Source organism: Mobula birostris, chromosome 4 (assembly GCF_030028105.1).
Source record: "Mobula birostris isolate sMobBir1 chromosome 4, sMobBir1.hap1, whole genome shotgun sequence".
Classification (NCBI taxonomy): domain Eukaryota; kingdom Metazoa; phylum Chordata; class Chondrichthyes; order Myliobatiformes; family Myliobatidae; genus Mobula; species Mobula birostris.
In genome coordinates this window covers 198352028-198372847 of record NC_092373.1, presented here as the reverse complement: position 1 = coordinate 198372847, position 20820 = coordinate 198352028, and the positions used below count along the sequence as shown (strand labels likewise).

General features: G+C 43.3%; 1 protein-coding gene and 1 pseudogene across 4 annotated transcripts in view; both read right to left on the bottom strand.

The window, feature by feature from the left end:
* Positions 1 to 20820, bottom strand: part of LOC140196863 (transcription factor COE3-like) — a 498386-nt gene that overhangs the window by 258061 nt on the left and 219505 nt on the right. The window lies entirely within an intron of this gene.
* Positions 6061 to 6161, bottom strand: LOC140197130 (U6 spliceosomal RNA; annotated as a pseudogene).

Below are 20820 nucleotides of genomic sequence, written 5' to 3'. Positions count from 1 at the left end.
TGCAAATGCAAAAAAATACAAGTAGAAATAAAAATAGATCAATAAGTAAATACGGTAAATAATATTCAGAACATGAATTGTAGAGTCCTTGAAAGTGAGTCCAAAGATCGTGGAGTCAGTTTAGTATTGAGATGAGTGAAGTTATCGACGCTGGTTCAGGAGCCTGATGGTGTTGGGTAATAACTGTTTCTGAACCTGGTAATGTGAGACCTAAGGCTCCTGTACCTCCTTTCTGATGACAGCAGTGAGAAGTGAGCATGTCATGACTTATTTCCTAACCACCTTAGGACCCTCTGCAGTTCTCCAACAGATCCACCAAATAACCTTGGTGATATGGGCAGATTTACCCAGCAGTTGAGGATTGTTAATGAGCTGATGTACTCCGCACATCTGGCACAAGACACTGGACAGTCAATACATCTCATTCCTCAAAGATGACAGCTGTGTCCCTATTGCTTTGTTCAAAGCCATCAGAGAGAGGGAAAATTAATTATCAGGCTTCTAACGTGTTATTCACCTTGAAAGGTCCAGGTACCCAGATCCTGAAGCTCTGTAATGATGCTGTTCAATTCTGTTGTTTCCTTTAACATTTACAGAGCAAAGTCAACCTGGATGTGTTCAGTCACCATTTGGGACATCAAATTAGGACTGTACAAGATCTTGATGAGACTGTACCTGGTGCACTTCTGGTTGACCATAAGATCTATAAGATCACAAGATAAAGGAGCAGAATTAGTCCATTTTCCCCATCAAGTCTTCTCTCCCATTTCATCTTGGCTGATCCATTTTCCCTCAGCCCCAGTCTTCTCCCCATATCCTTTCATGCCCTGACTAATCAAGAATCTATCAATTTCGGCCTTAAATTTACCCAATGACTCAGGCTCCACTGCCACCTGTGCAGCGAATTCCACAGATTTACCAGCCTCTAGCTATAGAAATTCCTCACCTCTGTTCTAAATGCACAGCCCTCTGTTCTGAAGCTGTGCCCCCTCCAGTCTTAGACTCTCCCACCATAAGAAACATCCTCTCCACATCCACTCTATTGAGGCCTTTCAACATACGATAGGTTTCAATTAAGTCACCCCTCATTTTTCTGAATTCCAGGCCCGGAGTCATCAAACACTCCTCAAATGACAAGCCTTTCAATCCCAGAATCATTTTGGGTACCTTCTTTGAAGCCTCTCCAATGTCAGCAAATTCTTCCTTAGACAAGGAGTATAAAACTGCGCAGAATAGTCCAAGTGAGGCCTCACTGATGCTTTTACATCCTTACTTTTATATTCTCTCAAAATAAATGCTAACATCACATTTGTCTTCCCCTCCACTGAGTTAACCTGCAAATTAACTTGGGGGGAATTCTGCATGAGGACTCCCAAGTCCCTTTGTACCTCAGACTTCTGAATGCTCTCTCCATTTAGAAAACAGTCTATGCTTTTACTCCTTCTATTGAAGTGCATGACCATCCACTTCTTGACAGGGCATTCCATCTTCGATAAGTAATTGGTCATTGCTTTACTATTGTCATGTGCGCCGAGGTACAGTGGAAGAAGTTTTTTATCCGTCTCTACAGTTCATTTCACAACATAACTACATTGAGGTATTACAAGGGAAAAACAAGAGAGAAAGAGGTTAAGGTGAAGGAGGGGCATGGTAGTGGAGTGGTTGGCACAAAGCCAGTGACCTGGAATACTGCTGTCTGTAAGGAGTTTGTACACTCTCCTTGTGACCACGTGGGTTTCCTCCGGGTGCTCTGGCTTCCTCCTACATCTCAAAGATATATGGGTTAATTGGTCATATGGGTGTAATTGGGCAGCGCAGTCTAATTGGACAGAAGGGCTGTAACCATACTATCTAAATAAATAAAGTTAGCAAGGCAGCAGAAAAGTTTCTCAAGGATGCTGCTCAGGCTAGAGGACTTGAGTTACCAGGAGATATTGGATAGGCGAGAACTGGGACTGTTTGCCTGGAGCGAAAAGTCTTACCCAGGTATAGAAAATTATGAGGGGTGCAGATAAGGTGGATAGTCACAGTCTTTTAACCAGGATAGGGGAACTACAGGGCCGAAAATCAGAACCAGAATTGGGTTATTATCACTGACATACAGTACTGTGCAAAGCTCTTAAGCACATATATACAGCTAGAGTGCCTAAGACTGTTGCACAGTACTGTAGTAATTTTATATATTGCACTGTCATTCTGCCCATATTGGAATCAGGTTAATCATCACTCACATGTGCCATGAAATTTGAGTGATAGTAAAGCTGATTCAGGTATGGGTCTCTATTGTGGACAAAGAATGGGAAGGGGACAGGGAGAGGGGAATCATGGTTGGGAAAAGGGGAAAGGAGAGGGAAGGGAAAGGGGAGGGAGCAGGAAGCACCAGAGAGACATTCTGTAATGATCAATAAACCAATTGTTTGGAATCAAATGACCTTGCCTGGTGTCTCAGGGCTGAATGTGTCTGCAGCTGAGCCATCCCCATCCCTGACACTCCTTCTCTGCCACCTGTCCCTCACACCTCCTGAGGCTCTCTACCTCACCATTCCCAACATCCTCTGCTCCCACCAGATTTATAAACTCGGTCCCTGCTCCATGTTGACTGATATAGCATTGTCCAAAAGTCCTAGGGACCCTACAGTGGCATGCAAAAGTTTGGGCACCCCGGTCAAAATTTTTGTTACCATGAAAAGCTAAGCGAATAAAAGATGACCTGATTTCCAAAAGGCATTAAGTTAAAGATGACACATTCCTTTAATATTTTAAGCAAGAAAACTTTTTTTATTTCCATGTTTCACAGTTTCGAAATAACAAAAACGGAAAAGAGCCCAAAACAAAAGTTTGGGCACCCTGCATGGTCAGTACTTAGTGACACCCCCTTTGGCAAGTATCACAGCTTGTAAACGCTTATTGTAGCCAGCCAAGAGACTTTCAATTCTTGTTTGGGGGATTTTCACCCATTCTCCCTTGCAAAAGCCTTCTAGTTCTGTGAGATTCTTGGGCTGTCTTGCATGCACTGCTCTTTTGAGGTCTATCCAGAGACTCTCAATAATGCTTAGGTCGGGGGACTGTGAGGGCCATGGCAAAACCTTCATCAGTTAAAATCTAAACAAGCCTGATGCATTTTGGAAACAAGTCCTGTGGACTGATGAAGTTAAAATAGAACTTCTTGGCCGCAATGAGCAAAGGTATGTTTGGAGAAAAAAGGGTGCAGAATTTCATGAGAAGAACACCTGTCCAACTGTTAAGCACGGGGGTGGATCAATCATGCTTTGGGCCTGTGTTGCAGCCAGTGGCACTGGTAGAGGGAAGAATGAATTCAGTTAAATACCTGCAAATTCTGGAAGCAAACATCACACCGTCTGTAAAAAAAAGCCGAAGATGAAAAGAGGATGGCTTCTACAACAGGATAATAATCCTAAACACACCTCAAAATCCACAATGGACTACCTCAAGAGGTGCAAGCTGAAGGTTTTACCATGGCCCTCACAGCCCCCCAACCTGAACATCATCGAAAATCTGTGGATAGACCTCAAAAGAGCAGTACATGCAAGACGGCCCAAGAATCTCACAGAACTAGAAGCCTTTTGCAAGGAAGAATGGGTGAAAATCCCCCAAACAAGAATTGAAAGACTCTTAGCTGGCTTCAGAAAGCGTTTACAAGCTGTGAGACTTGCCAAAGGGGGTGTTACTAAGTACTGCCACGCAGGGTGCCCAAACTTTTGTTTCGGGCCCTTTTCCTTTTTTGTTATCTTGAAACTATAAAAGATGGAAATAAAAAAGTTTTCTTGCTTAAAATATTAAAGAAATGTGTCATCTTTAACCTTATACCTTTTGGAAATCAGTTCATCTTTTACTCGCTTAGCTATTCAAAGTTACAGAAATTTTGACCAGAGGTGCCTAAACTTTTGCATGCCACTGTATGTGCCTAACAATTTGCACAATACTGTATGTGGTGAAATTTGTTGTTCTGTGGCAGCAGTACATTGCAATACATAATAATAAAAACTATAAATTACAATAAGCATATACACACAGACACACACACACACACACACACACACACACACACATTTTATATATATATATATAAATAAGTAGTGCAAAAAGAGAGAAATATACTGAGGTAGTGTCATGGGTTCATCGTCAATTCAGAAATTTGAAGTTGGAGGGTAAGAAGCTGTTCCTGAAATATTGAACCTGTGTCTTCAGACTCCTGCACCTCTCCCGTGATGATAGCAATGAGAAGAGGGCACATCCTGGGTGATGGGGGTCCTCACTGACAGATGCTGCTTTTTTAAGGCATCGCCTTTTGGAAGTGTCCTGGATGTGAAGGAGGTGAGTGCTCATGATGGAGCTGACTGAGTTCACAACTTTCTGCAGCTTTTTCTGATCCTGTGCAGTGGCCCCTCCATACCAGACAGTGATGCAACCAGTTAGAATGCTGTCCATGGTATATCTGTGGAAGCTTGCGAGTACCTTTGGTAACATACCAAATCTCCTCAACTCCGATGAAATATAGCCGCTATCATGCCTTCTTTGTAATTGCATCGATATGTTGGACTTAGGTTAGAGCCTCAGAGATGCTGACAGCCAGGAACTTGAAATTGTTCACCCTATCCATTTCTGATCCCTCTATGAGGACTAATGTGACCTCCCTCATCTTGACCTTTCTGAAGTCCACAATCAATTCTTTGGTCTAAATGATACTGAGTGTAAGACTGTTGCTGTGACACCACTCAACCAACTGACCTACCTTGCTTCTGTACACCCCCTCATTACCATCTGAAATTCTGCCAACAATAGCTGTGTCATCAGCAATTTTTAAATGGTGTTTGAGCTGTGCTTAGCCACACAATCATGGGTGTAGAGAGAGTAGAGCAGTGGGCTAAGCACACAGCTTTGAGGCGTACCACTGTTCATTGTCAGCGAGGAGGAGATGTTCTGATCCACACAGACTGTGGTCTTTGGTGAGGAAGTCAAGGATCCAGTTGCAGCGAGAGGTACAGATGCCCAGGTTTTGGAGCCTGTGATTGTAACTGAGGGCAGATTGTATTGAACTCTGAGCTGTAGTTAAGGAGCAGCAGCCTGACATAGGCATTACTACTGTTCAGGTAGTCCAAAGCCAAGTGGAGAGCCAGTGAAATTGCATCCACTGTTGACCTATTGTGGCAAGAGGCAAATTGTAGAGGGTCCAGGTTCTTGCTTAGGCAGGAGTTGATTCTAGCCATGACAAACTTCTCAAAGCACTTCATCATAGTAAATTTGACTGCCACAGTAATAGTCATTGAGGCAGCTCACCCTGTTCCTCTTGGACACTGGTGTGATTGTTGCCCTTTCGAAGCAGATAGGAACCTCTGACTGTAACAGTGAGAGATTGATGATGTCCTTGAACAGTTGGTTGGCACAGGCTTTCAGAGCCCTACCAAGAAGACCATCAGGGCTTGACACCTTGCAAGGGTTCACCCTCCTGGAAGACGTTCTGACGTTAGCCTCCGAGACAGATCACAGGGTCAGCAGATACTGCAGGAATTCGCACAGGTGTATTGTTTTATTCTCCTTTCAAAGTTGAGCTCATCTGGGAGTGAAGCATCACAGCCATTCGTGATGTTAGGTTTTGATTTGTAGGAAGTAATGGCCTGAAAATCCTGCCAGAGCTGCTGTGCATCTAATTCCATATCTAACCTCAATCAGAATGTTTTTTTTTTTTGGCCTTTATAATAGTATTCTGTAGGTCATACCTGGAACTTGTATAAATAAGTAGATAGATAGTGCAAAAAGAAAGCAATACGTTTAAGGGGAGAGGGAAAAGAGTGTGGGTACAGCATATGGAATAAGCAGCCAGAGATAGTGGTAGAGGTAAATACAGTTATGTTTCAAAGACTTTTAGACCAGTTCATGGATAGGAAAAGCTTATAATAAGGTGGGTCAAATGCAGGTAAATGGGACTAGCTCAGGTTGGTATGGATGAAATGGACTGAATGGCCCATTTTGTGCTGTATTACTCTATAATTATTATTTGAAGAGTTTCTTCCCATCATTGAGAGATCTCTGAACATGCCCACAATTCTGACAGATTTTTTTTGTGTCACCCTTGCACAGAAGCCATGCTTTTCTTCTCTGTGTCATTTCAACTTCAGTATACGTGCTGCCAAAATGAGCACGACGTTACAGCGACAGCTAATCTGATGCTGCAGGTCGTTCTGCAGTAGTGGAAGGCGCTAGGTAAATGGAGGGATTATTCTGACGGACTTGGTGGTGTTGTGCATCGGGGCGAAGTAAGGCTCTGACCACCCTCCGCACTATCACAATAAAAGGGCATTGAAGAATACCAATAAGCCCTTCATAGGGTAATATAATATGGCAACAGGCCCTTCAGCCCAAATAGGCAAAGGTAGCTTCTACCCCACTGTAACAAGACTATTGAATGGTCCCCTACTGCAGATAAAGAGATAGATATAATTTGTCACATGCACATTGAAATATACAGAGAAATGCATCATTTGGATCAAATCAAATTAATGAGGACTGTGTTGAGCAGCTAGTCAGTGCCCTCACAATTCTGGTGCCAACACAGCATGCCCACAGCTCATTAATCCTAACTGTACACCCTTTTTAGGATGTGGGAGGAAACTGGAGCACTTGGAGGAAACCCATGTGGTCACAGAGAGAACGTACAGACTCCATGCAGACAAGGGCAGGAATCAAGCCATGGTTGTATGGCTGGTGCTGTAATAGTTTTACACTACCTGCTACGTCACCATGACAGCCTCAAGATAGACTCTTGACCTCACAGTCTACTTTGTATGACCTTGCACCTTACTGTCTACCTGCACTGCACTTTCTCTGTAATCGTTGCACTTTAATGTGCATTCTGTGATTTGACATCTATCTCCTAGTCTGGTTCCACCCATCACCTACCAGCCTTTGCCACACTCACAAACAGTCTGCTATACACTGCCAATCTTTCCTTTAACCCACAGGCTCCCAACCTGAGATCCATGGACCTCTTGGTTCATGGTATTGGTAACCCCCGCTCTCTGTCCTCAGTCCTAACACAGGGTCTCAATGTATCGGTCTTCACCACCATCCACAGCAGTTCATTCCAGACACGCATTGCTCCATGGGTAAACAAAAAATGACCTCTGACACCTCCTCTAAACTTACTTCAAAGTTGCCTTAAAAGGATACAGTCTGCTATTAGCCATTGCCACTCTGAGAAACGGACACTGGCTGTCCACTCTGTCAGAATCACCGGCATATGTCGTGAAATTTGTTGTCTTTGTGGCAACAGTACGATGCAATATATAATAATAGGGGAAAAACTGTGAATTACAGTAACTATATATATTAAATAGTTAAATTAAAGATTAAATATTAATATTAAAAACATGAATTACAGTAACTATATATTAAATAGTTAAATTAAATAAGTAGTGCAAGAATAGAAATAAAAAAATAGTGAGGTAGTGTTCATGGATTCAATGTCCATTCAGAAAGCAAATAGCAGAGGGGAAGAAGCTGTTCCTGAATTACTGAGTGTGTGCCTTCAGGCTCCTGTACCTCCTTCCTGATGGTAACAATGAGCAGAGGGCACATGGGGGTCCTTAATGATGGACGCCGCCTTTTTGAGGCATCACTCCTTGAAGATGTCCTGGATACTACGGAGGTTAGTGCCCATGATGGAGCTGATTAAGTTTAAAACTTTCTCCAGCTTACTTCAATCCCGTGCAGTAGCCCCCCCCCATCCCCCCCATACCAGATGGTGATGCAGCCAGGTAGGATGCTCTGTGCCTCTTATCATTTTATACACCTTTATCAAGTGCTCCCCATTCTCCTTCACTCCAGTGAGAAAAACTTTCCACTAGAGTAAAGTTCTCCAATCCGGGCAGCATTTTCTCTGAAGCTTCCACATCCTTCCCATGATGAGGCGATCAGAACTGAACACACTACCTCAAGTATGACCTAACCAGAGTTTTACTGAGCTGCAACATTACCTCATAGCTCTTTAATTCAGTTCCCTGACTAATTCTCATGAAATTTGTTTTTTTTTGCTTCAGCAGTACAGTACATATTACTACAGTACTGTACAAAAGTCTAAAACTTTATTTATATATATATAAGCTCTAGACTTTTGCACAGTTTTTTATCTATCAAATATGAAAATTCCCCATTGTATTCGTTATGTTACAACCACAGATGACAACTCACTTGGTCGTAAAACATTCTGGGTCATCCTGGAATGGGAAAGGTGCTGTTAAATGAGAGACTTTATTCAAAAGATGCTTTCAGTCAGCCAAAGATTATCTGCTGTTGATCTTACAGCCACAGCTCATTTTAAAAGCCCCACAAAGTTCAGTTTTTATCAAAAATGCTCTGCAGAAATCTAACTATATTGCATCTGATATAATTCTGCTCTGATTTAATTAACTCTTCAAAAAATAACAATACACTGGATTTGCAAGGCTTGACTTGTTGTTTTTGGAACCTACGTCACAACTGCTTTAGACACTTCAAAATTGATAGCATCTTATAAAATTCTCCTGAGCATTTTCTTTCATCGTTAATGTTGGATGAGCTTGTTCATAATTCACTGCTTGATATGTCACTCGTTGAATGGCTGATAAAGCTATGGCAGTGACTCTGTAATCGTCTGGGTGTCATTACTCACCCCGGGTGTAAAGATTGCCCAATAAGGAGAAATTGAGGGGAATTTAGGAAAATAAAAAGGAACAAATGCTTTGTAGGTTCAGCAAGTCAGCTGCTGAGATCTGCTCCCATGAATGGAGAGGCTGGGATCAGAGCGCATGGTCTCAGGATTGAGGTGAGTGGCAATTTCTTTCCTCAGAGGGACAAGAACAGAAAAACCTAAAATAAGTGGTGGGTGGAGCACAGTCCGTCACAGGAAAAGCCCTCCCCACAATGGAGCACGTTCACAAGGGGTACTGCCACAAAAAAGCAGCAACCATTAGAATTATCAAGGATCCCCAACAGCAACACCTTGCTCTCTGCTCACTGCTGTCATCAGGAAGAAGGTACAGGAGCCTAAGGTCCTACACCACCAGATTCAGGAACACATATTACCCTTCAACCAACAGGCTTCCGAACCATTTCAACTCTGAACCAATTCCACAACCTGTGGACTCACTTTCAAGGACTCCACATTGGTATTCTAATCAATATTAATTATTTATGTAATTGCACAGATTGTCTTCGTTTGCACATTGGTTGATTGCTAGTCTTTGTTTGCAGATTTTCACTGATTCTATTGTATTTCCTTGCTTTACTGTGAACGTCTGCAAGAGCATGAAACTCAGTGTTGTATATGGTGACATATCTGTACTGTACTTTGATAATCAATTTACTTTGAACTCTGAACACTAGGAACAGCAGATTCTGGAACCTGGATGAACAAACGCCTGACAAAGGCACTCAGTTACAAAATTGACGGGTTATAGGTACAGTAGGTGTACAAAATTACGAGGGGTATAGAGAGGGTAAATTCAAGCAGGCTTTTTCCACTGAGGTTGAATAAGTCTAAAACTAGGGGTCATGGTTTAAGGAGGAAAGGTTAAATATTTAAGGGGAACATGAGGGGGAACTTCTTTACTCAGAGTGTGGACCGAGCTATGAGTGGAAGTGGTGGATGAGGGTTTAACTGCAACATTTAAGAGAAGTTTGGATAAGGTCATGGATGGGAGGGGTACGGAGGGCAATGGTCCAGGTCCAGGTTGATAGGATAAGGTAGAATAACAGTACAGCATGGACTAGTTGGGCTGAAGGGCCTGGTTCTGTGCTGTAGAGTTCTATGATGCAGTCAGTGGAGCAGCATCAGTTGTGGGGGTGAGAGGAGGGTTAGGAAGCACCAATACTGTTGTAGCAAAAACAGTAATTGGCTGTTCAGCTCCTCAAAGACCTGTATTACCCTTTGGTAAGATCTTGAATAAATTCAGTGCCAGTCATAGTCAGAAAAGCTTAGGGACATACAGGATGGGAACAGGTTTTGGAGCTGAAGGAAGATACTCAGCCAATCTTGTCCTGCTTGTCCACTATTGGCACACCATCTTCAAAACTTTTCCTATTGATAACTGTGTCAAAATATCTTTTAAATAATCTTCATTTCATAAGCATTTCTAGATTCTGTCTAACTCGTCTATTAACTTACACTTAGTGTCCCTTTTATTAGCTACCTCCTGAAAAGTGGCCACTGAGGGTATGTTCATGGTCTTCCGCTGCCGTAGCCCATCCACTTCAAGGTTTGGTGTGTTGTGCATTCTGAGATGCTCTTCTGCTCACCAGTGTTCTAAGCTATGGTTATTTAAGTTACTGTTGCCTCCCTGTCAGTTTGAACCAGTCTTGCCATTTTCCTCTGTCTTCACTCATTATACTTTATACTCTATTGTCGCCAAACAACTGATTCTAGAGCGTACAATCGTCACAGCAATACTTGATTCTGCGCTTCGCGCTCCCTGGAGTACAAATCAATGGTAAATATTAAAAATTTAAATTATAAATCATAAATAGAAAATAGAAAAGGGTAAGTAAGGTAGTGCAAAAAAACCGAGGGGCAGGTCCGGATATTTGGAGGGTACGGCCCAGATCCGGGTCAGGATCCGTTCAGCAGTCTTATCACAGTTGGAAAGAAGCTGTTCCCAAATCTGGCCGTACGAGTCTTTAAGCTCCTGAGCCTTCTCCCGGAGGGAAGAGGGATGAAAAGTGTGTTGGCTGTGTGGGTTGTGTCCTTGATTATCCTGGCAGCACTGCTCCAACAGCATGTGGTGTCGGAGCAAAATGTTTTTGCCCACAGAACAGTCACTGGATGGTTTCATTCTCTGTAAACTCTAGAGACCGTACTGCATGAAAATCCCAGGAGATCAGCAGTTTCTGCAATACTCAAACCACCCCATCTAGCACCAACTATCATTCCACAGTCAAAGTCATTTAGATCACATTTCTTCCCCATTTTGATGTTTGCCCTGAACAACAACTGAATCTCTTGAGCACGTCTGCAGGCTTTTATGCATTGAGTTGCTGCCACGTGATTGGCTGGCTAGTTTTTTGCACTAACAAGCAGGTGTACAGGCGTACTCAATAAAGTGGCCACTGAATGTATATATTGATTCAGAATCAACATAGATTCAAACCTCTCCAAGATAAGACCAAAAACAACCTGCTGGAGGAACACCATGGAAGAAGCAGCATCCATGGGGGAGGAAAGAAACTGTCAAAGTTTCAAGTCAAAACCCTGTAAATGGGCAGAGAGGAAGGATAGCCAGTATAAAGAGGAGATGGGGAGTGTTGAAACAGAAGTCAGTTGGATATTCCCTGCCCCTCCTGATCTTCTCCATCTATCACTCACTCAGTTTACCCACCAGTTCCCTCCCTCCTCCCCATCAGCCCATCACCTCTCCCTTTCTTTATTCATTAGTTTCCAGCATTGGCAGCTCTTTGTGTTCCTATTCTCATGCCCCAACAGCTGTCTCCACATTTATAAGACCAAAAGACATAGGAGCAGAATTAGGCCACTCAGCCCAACAAGTCTGCTCAGCCATTCCAACATGTCAGATTTATTATCCCCCTCAACCCTATTCTGTCTTCTCACCATAACACTTGATTAATCAGAAACCTATCAACTTCCGCTTTAAGCATACCCAATGACAGCCTCCACAGCTGTATATGGTAATGACTGCCACAGATTCACTACCCTATGGCTAAAAATAATCCCATCTCTGTTCTAAATGGATGTCCCTCGATTCTGAGGATGTGCCCTCTAGTCCTAGACTCACCCACTATAGGAAACATCCTCTCCATACCCAGTCTTTCTAGGCTTTTCAGTATTTGATAGGTTTATGTGATCTCCTCTCTTTCTTCAAAATTTCAGCTAATACAGGTGCAGAGTCATCAAAAGCTCCTCATATGATAACCCTTCCATTTCTGGAATCATTCTTATGAACCTCCTCTGAACCCTCTCCAATGCCAGCATGTCTTTTGCTAGATAAGGGACCCAAAACTGCTCACAATACTCCAAGTGCGGTCTCACCAGTGCCTTGTAAAGATTCAGCATCACATCCTTGCTCTTATATTCTAGTCCTCTCGAAATGAGTGTTAACATTGCATTTGCCTTCCTCACCACAAACTCAATTTTCAAGTTAAGGAATCCTGCACGAGGGCACCAAAGTCCCCTTGCACCTCTGATTTTTGAAATTTAGAAAACAGGCTATGCCATTATTTCATCTACCACTTCCCGACATTATTTTCCATCTGCCACTTCTGTGCATATTCTCCTACTTTCTCTAAGTCCTTCCGCAGACTCCCTCCTTCCAGAATACTACCCTCCCCTCCAACTAACTTACTATCACCTGCAAACTTAGTCACAAAGCCATCATTCAAATCAATGATATATAACGTGAAAAGAAGCAGTGCCCTGCGGAACATCACGATTCACTGGTGACCAACCAGAATAGGCCCCCTTTATTTCCACTCTTTGCCTCCTGCTAGTCAGCCGAACTTCTGTCCATGCTAGTATCTTTCCTGTAATATCATGGACTGTGCCCTTATATATGGCACCTTATTGAAGGCCTTTGGAAAATCCAAGTAAACAACATCCACTGACTCTCCTTTATCTATCCTGCCTACTGGTCCTCAAAGAATTCCAAAAGATTTGTCAGGCAAGATTTCCCCTGAAGGAAACCATGCTGACTTCGGCTTACTTTAACATGTTCCTCCAAGTACCATGAAACTACATCCTTACTAATGGATTCTAGCATCTTCCCAACCACTGAAATTAAGCTATCTGGCTTCTAAATTCCTTTCTTCTGTCTCCCTCTCTTCTTCAGGTGTGGAGTGACATTTGTAATTTTCCAGTCTTCCGGAACCATTCCAGATACCAGTGATTTTTGAAAAATCATTATTAATACACCAGCCAGTGGTGTAGTGGCATCAGCACCAGACTTCAGGTTGAGTGGTACTGGGTTTAAATCCGGCTGGCTCCTTGCATGCATGAGCTAGATTGAGCATCGAGCTAGCAACTTAGCCTCGTAAAAAAACAGGCAAAGTGTGAAGGAAATGGCAAGGTTGTTGCCCGATGCGCCACAAGGCACAGAGAGGATTAATAATTACTTCTGCCTCTAAAATCTCTTCAGCAACCTCTTTCAGAACAGTTGGGTGTAGTCCATCTAGTCCAAGTGAATTATCTACCTTCAGACATTTGAGCTTCCCAAGTACCTTCCCCTTAGTAAGAGCAACCACACTCTCTTCTGCCCCATGACACTCTCACATTCTTCCACAGTAAAGCTGACGCAAAATATTATTAAGTTTGCCGCCATTTCTTTGTCCACATTATTACCACTCCAGCATCATTTTCCAGTGGTCTGATATCTACTCTCATTTCTCTTTCACTCTTCATGTACCCTAAAAAATAATCCTTTGGTATCCTTTTTGATATTATTCACTAGCATATCTTCATGCTTCATCTTTTCTCTACTTACGGATTTTAGTTGCCTTCTGTTGGTTTTTAAAAGCTTCCCAATCTTCAAATATTCCACTAAATTTTGCTCTATTATATGCCCTCTCCTTGGCTTCTATGTTGGCTTTAACTTCTCCTGTCAGCCACAGTTGCATCATTTTCCCTTTAGAATACTTCTTCCTCTTTGGAATGTATCTATCCTGCTTTTTCCGAATTGCCCCCGGAAACTCAAGCCATTGCTGTCCTGTTGTCATCCCTGATAGTGTCCACTTCAAATCTACTTTGGCCAGCTCCTCCTTCATGCCTCTGTAATTCCCTGAATTCCATTGTAATACTGATTCATCTGACTTTATCTTCTCCCTCTCAACCTGCAGGGTGAATTCTAAAATATTATGATCACTGCCTCCCAAGGGTCCCTGTACCTTGGGATCACTAATCAAATCTAGTTATGCAACAGCCAATCCTGAATAGCTTATCCCCTAGTGGGCTCAAACACAAGTTGCTCTAAAAAGCTATCTTATAAGTATTCTACAGATTCTCTCCTTTGGGATCCAGCACCAACCTAATTTTCCCAATCTACCTGCATATTGAAATCCCCCATGACTATTGTAACACTGCCCATATTATATGCCTTTTCAATCTCCTGTTATAACTTATATCCTACATCCTGGCTATTGTTCAGAGGCCTGTATATAACGCCCATAGGATCTTTTTACCATTACAGTTTCTTAACTCTACCCATAAGGACTCTATATCTTTTCATCCTACATCATCTCTTTCTAAGGATTTATTTCCATTTTTTATCAACAGAGACACTGCAAACCCTCTGCCTACCTCCCTGTCCCTTCGATGCATGGTGTATAATTAGATATTAAGCTCCCAACTATAATCTTCTTTCAGCCACAACTGTGATGCCAAAAACTCATACCTACCAATCTCCTGCGCTGCAAGATCATCTACCTTATTCGCTATACTGTGTGCATTCAAATATAACACCTTTGGTCTCATATTCATCACTACTTTCGATTTTGCCCCCATGTTACACTTCAACTCATCTCACTGAACGTATTTTTCCCCTATCATCTGCCTGTCCTTCCTCTCATTTTCACTACACCATTGCCCCATCCTCAGCCCTATCACTCCATTTCCCATCCCTCTGCCAAATTAATTAAACTCTCACTAACAGCTCTAGCAAGCCTGCCCACAAGGATATTGGCCGCCTTAGGTTCAGGTGTACCCCATCCTTGTTGCACAGGGAATACTTTCCTCAAAAGAGATCCCAATGATCCAGAAATCTGAAACCCTGTCCCCTGCAGCACTTTCTCAGCCACTCATCATCTACTATCACCCTATTCCTTCCCTGTTATTCCACGTGGTACTGGGAGTGATACAGTAATTTCTACCTTCGAGTTCCTGTTCTTCAGTCTTTTCCCCTCACTCCCTAGACTCACTGCACAAGTCCGCTTTCCCCTTTCTACCTAAGTCATTGGTGCCAATGAGCACCACAACCTGTGGCTGCTCCCTCCCCTTCTTGAGAATCTTCTGCAGCCACTCTGAAACAGTCTTAGAGCATAGCACCTGGGAGGCAACACACCATCCTGGCTTCTCTTCTGCGGCTACAGAACCTGCTGTCCATCCTCCGAAACTACCAAATCTCCTATCACTAGATCTCTGCCCGAGTTTACCTTCCCCTGCTGAGCCTCTGGGCTGGCCACAGTGCCACTGGCCTGTCTGCTGCTGCCCCCTGAGAGCTCGACTGCTGACTCCCCTTGCTTCTCCAGGTGGTTACCCACCTACTAACTGAGGCCTGCCCTCTGGATGTGATCACCTCAGCAAAAGTCTCATCTATGAAGTTTTCATTCTCCCAGATGGACCTGACAACATCCAGCAGTAGCTCCAGTTTTCTGACTTTTTCAGTCAGAAGCTGAAGTTGAGTGCACCTCCTGCAGATGTAGTCATCAGGGAGAATGTTACTACTCTGTAATCCCACATTTTACAGGAGGAACATTCGACTGCATAAACCTGCATCCTGCCTACACTTGTCATACCTCTACTTTCTCAGGCTTAAGTTCTAGCCTGTGCCTCTTTGTGTCCAAGCCCATTGAAGCAAACTCTGACCAGTCTAACACAAGCCCACTCCAACAAAGGCCACTCCGCTTACCCTTTCTTTTTATTGACCCCTGCCAAGTGCCTAAAAGATCACGATTGCAGCCTGCCAAAATGTTCCAAAGGCCCCCAAGCTCTTTTTAAACCTCATGCAGTGTCACTGACTCACGATGCTTGAGTGAAGTTATCTCCTTTGGTTGAAGAGCATGATGGTGGACAGGTAACAACTGCTCCTGAACCCGAAGGTGTGTCTCCTGACGCTCCTGTACCTTCTTCCTGATTGCAGCAGTGAGGAGAGACCATGGCCTGAATGATGGAGGCCCTTAATGATGGATACTGCTTTCCTGCGACAGCATTTCATGTAGATGTGCTCAGTTGGTGGGAAGGACTTTACCCTTGATGGACTGAGCCTTATCCGTTACTTTTCGTAGGATTTTCTCTTCTGTAACATTGGTGTTTCCATAGCAGGCTGTGATGCAGCTGGTCAATGTACTCTCCACCACACATCTATAGAAGTTTGTCAAGGTTTCAGATGGCATGCTGAATCTTCGCAAACTCCTCAGGAAATTGAAGCGCTGCTAAGTTTTCTTCGTAATTGCACTTATTTGCTGGGTCTAGGACAGGTCCTCTGAAATGATGACATTTAAGTTGTTGATCCTCTCCAGCTCTGATCCTCCTCTGAGGACTGGCTCATGGATCTCTGGTTTCCTCCTCCTGAAGTCAATAACCAGCTCCTCGGTCTTGCTGACATTGAGCTCACTCAAAGACCTTCTGAAGACGAAGCACTCCACTGTTCTGGGCTGATAGCAATTCTTTCGCTAGTATTTTCACAAGTGAAATCAAAATCGAGTTCATTGTCATTTGCATAAGTTACATGTATGTGTTACATGCACAGTGAAAAATTACTTGAAACAGCATCACAGTCACATAGCATCAGGGGCACAACTACCACAAGCAAACCATAAATTAAATATTAACTGTTTTACAAGGAAAGATACAATTAAAACAAAGTCCATTGTAATGCAAAGTGGTCAAATCAAACTTAGTGTTGCCATGCTGAGGTTGTGCAGTTTGGTTCACGAACTGAACGGTTGCAGGGCAGTAATTTTTCATGAACCTGGTGGTGTGGTGTGGGACTTCAAGCTTCTGTACCTCCTGCACGGTGGTAGCTGGGAGGAGATAGCATGGACCAGATGGTGGGGAACTTTGATGATGGACATTACTTTCTTGAGATAGCAGCTCATGTAGATACCCCACCGATGGGGGAGGGATGTGTCCGTGATGTATTGGGCTGAGCCCACTGCTCTCTGCAGCTTCTTGCATTCTCACACATAGAAATTGGCTGTACCAGGCCAATTATCGGGTCAGTCTGCCATTATTAGTGTGACTAATTTAGTGCTATAGGCTTTTGCTTTGTGCAGGAGGTGGTGAAACATGCGAGGTTCGAGTCAAAGCGCAACAGAAATGCAATGCAGATGTCTCATGACCTCAACTGACCTTCATAGTCAGCCTCATATTTATTCAGTATGGGGCAGTTTACCTGTGCCCATGCAATGCATCATTACGCATCCTGTATTGTGCTTGAGCGCCAGATTTTCATCGAGCTAAGGGCAATTAGGCAGCCGAGTACGCATCACTGACTGCTCTGAATACTGCGATGACTGACCTTCGACCCTCAGCATCCTACAAGGTGCCATCATTAGAGCGAACAGGTGCATTCGGTGGGTAGCAATCCCGCGCTCTGACACTCGGAACGGTATGTTGGTCGTTAGCTGGAACGCCTACTCAATAATTGACTCCCGCCTCACAAAGGAGTCTCGGAGGGGGCAGGGGGAGATACAGCAGTCCTGTCACTCATGTTTGTCTGCCAGCATTTCAACTGGATTCATCAGTACCTTTCTGGTTTCCGGACAGAGCGCACACACCCATCAACCCATCCGAGATATTCACCAGGAGCGCTGCGTGCACAGGAGACTTGGCATTGTCCCATCTGTCTAGCAATCTCTTTGATCCCCTCATATCAGACAGGAGGTACTGTAACATTAGGACAAGGATTGTTAGGATGGGATACAGCTTCTTTCCCCAGACCGTGAGACGGCTGAACTCCCTGCCACCACCCAGGTCTCATCAAATCTGAAGTGTCATTAGCGTTATAATGTTTACAATTTACTGTTTACTTTTTAACTTGTGTCATAGATGAATATTATTATTTATTAATTTTAGTGCTGATATTACATGATATTACTTATATATTGTGTACGAGTTACATGGTCAGCACTGAGCAAAAGTCTCAGACACATAGGGCGCCTAAGAATTTTGCACAGTACTGTATTTGTCACCGTGGAGCAGAGAGCGAGTTTGTAAATCTGGCAGGGTCAAAGGATGTTGGGAACGGCGGTGTACGCTGAGAGACAAGGCACGGTCATTTGGTTCCTAATAAATTGGTTCATTGTTCATTACAGAATGTCTCTCAGATGTTTCCCTCTCCCTCCCTTCTCCCTTCCCCTTTTCCCAATCATTATTCCCCTCTCCCTGCCCCCTTCCCACTCTCAGTCCACAATAGAGACCCATATCAGAATCAGGATTATCATCACTCACATATGTCATGAAATTCTTTTTCTTTCTGCGGCAGCATCACAGTGCAATACATAAAATTACTACAGTACTGTGTTGTGCACCTTGGTCTGGAGGAACGTTGTTTCATTTGGCAGTATGCATGTATACTATCAAAGTCTGTAGGTAGGGAGCAGTGCTACGGAGGCGGGGAGCCTGCAGAAAGGCAATGACAGGTTGGAAGAGTGGGCAAAGAAGTGGCAGATGGAATACAGTGTAAAGAAGTGTGCAGTTCTGCACTTTGCAAGGAAGAATTAAGGCCGGGACTATTTTCCAAATGGGAAGAGAATTCAGAAATCAGAAGTGTTAAGGCACTTGGGCATCCTAGTTTAAGACCCCCTATAGGGTGATTTGCAGGTTGAATTGGTGGTAAGGAAGACAACTTCAAAATGCTAGCATTCATGTCCAGAGGACTGAAAGGAAGGATGGATTACTGAGGCTTTATAAGGCACTGTTCAGACCACATGTGGAATATTATGAGCAATCTGGGCTCTGTATCTAAGGAAAGACGAGCTGGTGTTGGGGAGAATCCAGAGGAGGTTCACAAGAATGACACTGGGATTGAAAGGCTTAATATATGTGGAGCCTTTGATGGCTCAGGGCCTGGTATTTGATGGGGTTCTGGAGGTGGGATCTCATTGAAACCTACCAGTTTCCGAAAGGCCTGGATAGAATGGATATGGAGAGAATACTTCCGTAAGTAGGAGGGTCCAGGATCCAAAGGCACAGCATCAGAATAAAGAGATGAGGAGGAATTTCTTTAGCCAGAAGATGGTGAATCAGTGAAATTCATTGCCACAAAGATCCGTAGATGCTAAATTTAGATTAGATTAGATTATGAGGACACTCAGTCCTCGTTTATTGTCATATAGAAATGCATGCATGCATTAAGAAATGATACAATGTTCCTCCAGAGTGATATCACAAAAAAAACAGGACAAACCAAAGACTAACACTGAAAACACCACATAATCATAACATATAGTTACAGCAGTGCAAAGCAATACCATAATTTGATAAAGAACAGACCATGGGAACGGTAAAAAAAAGTTTCAAAGTTCCGATCGAAGTTATTGGGTGTATTTAAGGCAGAGATTGATAGGTTATTGATTGATAAGGGGATAAAGAGTTATGGGTGAAGGTGGGAGAATTGGTTTTATTTTTTTATTTAGAGATACAGAGCAGAACAGGCCCTCTGGCCTAATGAGCTACCCACCTATATAACACCAGCCCGATCACAGGACAATTTACAATGAACAATCAACCTAGTAATCTTTGTACATCTTCGAAAACTGGAGTACCTGGAGGAAGCTCACTCCCTCATGGGAAGGATGTACCAACTTCTTACAAACAGCATTGGAAATGAACTCGGGATTCCAATGCCCCAAGCTGTAATAGGGTCGAGCTAACCGCTATGCTACCGTGGTTGAGAAAAGGAAAAGAAATGTCATCCATGAGTGAACAGCTGAGCAGATTGGATGGGCCGAACGGCTTAGTTCTTCTCCTATACCCGATGGCATTATGGTAAAGGACAATGTAATCATTGCTCTTAAGTGGGGAGTAGAAAACTAGCCAACATTTGATGAGGAGGGATTGCTTTTGAACAGAGTGTGTGGGAGAAGCCCTGCACAATCACAATGTACAAATACTTGAACAGGACAAGAAGATGAGCACAGAAATCAGAGGAGATTCATAAGAATGATTCTGGGAATGAAAGGGTTAACATATGAGGAGTGTTTGATAGCTCTAGGTCTCTACGTGCTGCAGAATAGAAGAATGGGGGGGGGGGGTGGATCTCACTGAAACCTACTGAATATTGAAAGGCCTAGATGAAGTGAATGTGGATAGGATGTTTCCTATAGTGGGAGAGTCTAGGACCAGAGGCCAAGGCTCAGAATTGAAGGGTATCTATTTAGAACAGAACTGAAGGGGAATTTATTTAGCCAGAGGCTGGTGAATCTGTGGAATTCATTACCGAGGACAGCACTGGAGGCCAAGTCATTGGGTATATTTAAAGCAGAGGCTGATAGGTTCTTGATTAGTCAGGGTGTCAAAGATTATGTGGAGAAGGAAGGAGAGTGGGGTTCAGAGATATCAACCCTGAGATTTACTTTCTTGTAGGCATGCTCACTAAATCCATAATAGAATAATAACCATAAAAGAATCAATGATAGACCGCACCGACCTGAGCGTTCAACCAGTGTGCAAAAGACAACAAACTATGCAATTACACAAATAAAGACATAATAATAATAAATGAACAATAAATATCAAGGACACGAGATGAAGAGTCCTTGAAATTGAGTTCACAGGTTGTGAGAATATTTCAATGATGGAACAAGTGAAGTTGAGTGAAGTTATCCCCTTTAGAAACACAGAAAATCTACAGCACAATACAGGCCCTTTGTCCTACGATGCTGTGCCGAACATGTACTTACTTTAGAAGTTACCCAGGGTTACCCATAGCCCTCTAGTTTTCTACTCCACGTACTCTTTAGTTTAAGAGCCTGCTGGTTGATGGGTAGTAACTGTTCCTGAACCTGGTGGTGTGAGTCTTAAGGCTCCTGTACCTTCTTCCTGAGGGCAGCAACGAGAAGAGAGGGTGCCCTGGGTGGTGGTCCTTGATGATGGATGCTGCT